The sequence below is a fragment of the Neltuma alba genome, unplaced genomic scaffold (assembly GCF_004799145.2).
Source record: "Neltuma alba isolate B1F8T4 unplaced genomic scaffold, ASM479914v2 tig00012123_pilon, whole genome shotgun sequence".
NCBI lineage: Eukaryota > Viridiplantae > Streptophyta > Magnoliopsida > Fabales > Fabaceae > Neltuma > Neltuma alba.
The window spans coordinates 74574-79589 of NW_021636675.1; the positions used below are offsets into that span (position 1 = coordinate 74574).

General features: G+C 34.4%; 1 long non-coding RNA gene across 1 annotated transcript; it reads right to left on the reverse strand.

Moving 5' to 3' along the window:
* Positions 1–1062: 1062 nt before the first annotated feature.
* Positions 1063–4009, reverse strand: LOC114723057 (uncharacterized). The gene is made up of 2 exons (XR_003738207.1): positions 2930–4009; positions 1063–2086 (listed from the first exon to the last, which is right to left on the reverse strand). It is a non-coding gene; the product is annotated as an uncharacterized LOC114723057 (long non-coding RNA).
* Between the last annotated feature and the right edge of the window lie 1007 nt (positions 4010–5016).

Consider the following 5016-nt stretch of genomic DNA (forward strand, 5'->3'; position numbering starts at 1 on the left):
TATCGGTATAAAGTATAAACATCATATACAAACACAATAGGATGCAATTCTATCCTAACAAGAACTATACTTTTAATAGTTAACCTCATACAGGGCTTCGTTTCGGTCCTTCATCTTCAAAAAATATATATTTACTTCCATAACACTAAAACTGTAAACATTTTAAATATTAATGAAACATTTTCAAATACAAACATATTAAATTTTATTTTCTAAAATTAACTCATTTAAGACCAATAATTTTAGAGTTAAAAAATTAAAAATATACTTTTTAAAGTTAAAAAACGAAACTAAGTTAAGAAACCAAATAATTCTTTTGCCTTCCATCTCTAATATATTGATATTTCATAAATAGATTCTTCTTCAAGGAAATGTAAAGTCAAAAGCAATGAACATTATGCGCATATATTTTTATAATTATCCTATATATTATTAAGGAAAAATTTTCAAAAATGACTATTGAATTTCAAAATTTCAAATTAGTATTAGTTACTACATTCGTAAAATAAAAAAAAGGACTAAACAAATAACAAAATATTTTTATAGTAACTCCTGAATTAAAATTTTGAAATTCAATAGTTATTTTTTAGGTTTTCCCCCATTATTAACTGTCAGGAAATAATTAACACTAATGTCACAATATTCTTATGTTCAGCTGTTCACCCTCATTGAGAACACTAGCAATCCATGGAAGATAAAAAAGGATGCATACACTGATAACTGCAAATCAAGTTGATACTGAATCTCTAAACCAACTGGTTTTGAATGGAAAGAATAGTTATATTATCAAAGCAAACTGAAATCAAATTTTAGTGATCTTAACCAGGCTTAATTAATGGAAAATAAGTTGCAAAACTTTGTAAACAGATGAGCAAGTTTCCAATATAAACTTGAAGCTCTGAACATTCATCATCACAGAAAAAAGCGTTAAATCATCACCGATATTTCTCTTTAAAAATTTCAGTTCTAAGCTACCATTAGCTCATTAGCCTTTACGTTTTACACAGCCTTGTGAAAATGAACACCCTGGTAATGTTCTCCAAATGGGGAAAAGCATACGGATAGAACAAAATAAGTGCAAGTATCTCTAATTCTGCTTCTATTCAATAGAGCCATAAAGGGTCGCCTGACTAGTACAGTAAGCACCATTGTCACAGGCTACAGAATTACAATCAGCAAAGCCAAGTACTGGCGCAGAATACTGATATTAGCATAGCATAAAACGGGAAAATACCAGAAAGAAGGGAAAATATCAGAGAGGAAAGAAACGTACACAAAGAAGAGAACCAACAAGACAAAAGCTAACTCTCCCGACTGCCAAAACCCCTCTTAAATACCCTTGACCTCTTTACATTTGCGTGGAGGATTCCTGGCGCTGGTGCTACACCTCAGTGGTGGTGCATTAAAGTCATTCCCTTTCGCTGCATCAATTTTCCTAGGTGCTACCAGTCCTTCATGATTCCCAGCATCGTCTCTTTTGTCCCCTTCTTCTAACCAACTCCCCACCTCATAAATAGGGCATTCAGTGCTTTTTTTGGGATATAAAAGAGGACAGAGCCCTAATCAATCACAAACGAGGGGACAAAGATCCCAAAACATCTTTCTACACTAGGGTGCTCAGTGACTCTGGAACCATATAAATAAAAGTGAACCGATGCAGGTTACTTGGGCCATCTTTAGCAAGTTTGTCTGCTACCTTGTTAGCCTCTGTAGGGGCCAATTGAAACTGTAAAATCCAGTTCCTTTGCCTCATGCTGATAATCAGATGCCAAACAGAAGAAAAACCATGACAGTTAGCTGGACTCCTGTCAATCCCATCAATAATCTCCTTGGAATCAGATTCAAATGACTTTGCGAAATCCAAGGTCCCAAACAGTACGCATTCCTATCAACAGCATCCATTTTTCTGCTTCTATAGGAGAACACACGCCCGGAAACTTAGAGACCCAGCCACCCAATCACCATTACTATTTCTTCTTTTGGACCATGTCCCCCAAACGGGCTTCCTCATCTTGGATCATAACACCTCTATTTAAAAAAAAAAAAAAAAAAGGTTTGCCTCCAATCGGAGGATGCCTCTGCTTACCTAAAAAAGGGTTCAAAAATTCAGCTTACAAGAAGGCAAAGGACTCAACATGTGAAATATGATGATTCAAAAACAGTACATGATATTTTATAAGAGGTTATGCATTAAATATGCGCATAACTGAGATACAAATAGAAGTAACAGCCTTAGGTAAATTAATGTGGTTCTTGAAGTAGAGAAAAATCAGATAACAGGGCATGTGTCCCAGTACACTCTGCTTCTTCAAACATGTCATAAACTATCTAAAAATTTCATTGATTTCAGAACCAACAATAATAACGAGAAGAAAAAGAAGACAAAAAAGCTGATGTTATGATAGGGCCAAATGTCAAGGTTCAGAAATAAAATCAAGAATTTAAATCTGCTTTAACCAGATTTCAGATCAACTGATCCCATGGAGAAATTACCAAAGATCTTAGCCATTACATGACAACAGGAAAGTTATAGAGCATGAAGTATTTCTTGGAGAACAAATCAACTACACGAGTAAGGAAAATAAAATAGTGGGTGCCAACGTTTAACTAAGCTCGTTCCTCTACCCATTTGTTCTACAAAAAAAAATGATTCAGCACACTATACCAAAATGGTAAACATAATCAAGGAGATAATGTAAATAACATGTTTCAATGAAGCTTTGAGTTCCATATAACGTACATCACTGGTCAGTGAGCAATAATTGAACACCCTCCAAGAGAATACAGGCAATTAATTAAGTACTATAAAGGAAAAAAGGAACAAAGTTGAGCAAAGACTCAAAAATACAATTGCTAATATCACAAAGAAGTATAACATGTGGGAACAAATACCGGGCAAATTTCAACATTAGTATGAACACTTGAATACCTCTGGTGATCATTTCATGAAGAAGCTTCCTGCCTTGTAATCCACTTTCTCATAGCGTGAATAAGCGTTCCACATATTACTAAGAGAGCTGCTTTACGTTTGGTAGTTGGAAGTTAGCATTCTCTCCACCGTGAATGGCTTATTCAATTTGAGATGTTGAAGTAAAAAATGATAGATCCATATCTACCATTTCATTGCAACATAGAGAAACCTCAAAACCACAATTGCAGTAACACCTTCGTGAAGGATCCATGCATTGGCAATTTAATGATGGTTTCTCTTCTGTTGTATTACATAAGTCATTGATTAAGGTGTCATAACTCATCCAACCAAATGGCAACCCTTTTGAATCAAGTTGTCATGAAAGTTTTAACTGTAATCCTTTTAAATTAAAGGCAATCCTCCACACTTCCTATTTGAAAAACATATTAAATGTTACCCCGTGAAGATTTACCACGTATATAATTCCAGAAAGTCATAACACATATCTGGAAAAAAACCATTAATTATGCTGTGATAATCTATTCCCTTTGGAATGTCATAAAAGCCCAGTGCTTCTCAACGTTGTCTTATTATTGATACTGAGTCCTTTAATCACTGTAACTGCGGATATAATATCCATTTAATCACCGTTCCAGTAAATCTTCTCCAATAGAGAAAGACAAAAGACATCTGACCCCCATAACAAAAATAGTTGATCTTGAAGGTCAGAGTCACTAAAGACACAGTAGGACCTTCGAATCCTATTTGCACAAAATGTAAGATACCAATCCCATAGCGTTTGATCTCTTCAATTGAGTTCGAAATCTTTCTAATTTCAAGAACAGAGTAGGGGCCGCATAGAGCTGATATGATTGAATGAAGGAACAACATCGATGATGCTTTTCGGAACAGAGAACTTAAAACTAAGCAGATAAGGAAAAGAGGGAAGGAACGAAGACGGACTGCACACCGAAGAAAGAGAGGGAAATTGGAGAAGGCATACCTTGTAGAAGGAGGCACCAGACGTCTTTCGCCTCATTGTTTAGATAGATCATGGGCTTCGAAAGGGGTATTAGGGTTTATCATCAATGAATACAGGAAATGCGAGGATATGCTAACCGTATGGCTGCACATGATGAGGCCCAATGCAAAGCCCAAAAAAAAGGGGACAGCATTTTGCAGCCTACCATCCATCTACGCACGTAAAGAGCCCGAGTCATTTTTGGCTGGGCAAAGGCAGGCTGAGCAGAATAGGTTTCTTTGTCCAAGTAGAAATGTTTATTCATCGTATCATATAGGGAAAAACCTTCAATCAATAACTGGTAAATAACATTTTAAACATCAAATGTAATTCAAAATTACAGAAATTATAATATTCAAAGAAATAAATATAAATATTAGTAGTTCATCATAATTTCACATTACTTACACATTCAAACACATCATAATGAGTTTCAACACACCATCCTTAATTAAATGAGAAATAATTAACATCCAATTATCTATAGTTTATTGAAAACAAGGTAACTAAAAAACTATAATAACACAGTAATATGCTTGCATATTATTTTTTAAATAAAATTATTTATATTTTCAGAGCAGGGCTAAATGGACAAGGAAAGACATGGTGCCTGACAAGCGACTATGCTCAAAAATGCCCAATATTTCTCTGGTCCATTTTTTTCAGACAGGACTGGCATTTTTCTACCGGGCTTAGGAGGGCATAGTGGGCTAATAGGTCATATGAGTACCCCTGATGCTAAAGACACTAGAAGCGACCAATTCCGTGGAAGTCTTTATACAAAATTTATCTCATTTTGCAACTAAAATTGTCATTTGAATTTTCGAAAATCCCAAAAAGTGATCTGAAGTTGTAAAATTCTAATTCAGTCAATATAACTAAATTGAAATTTTAAAATGTTATGAATTTACAATGTTACCTTCAAAACGCTAGAAGTGACCAATTCCATGGAAGTCTTTATACAAATTTTATCTCATTTTATTACTAAAAATGTCATTTGAATTTTGGAAAACCCCAAAAAGTGATATGACGTTGCAAAATTCTAATTCACTCAATATAACTAAATTGAAATTTTAAAACGTTA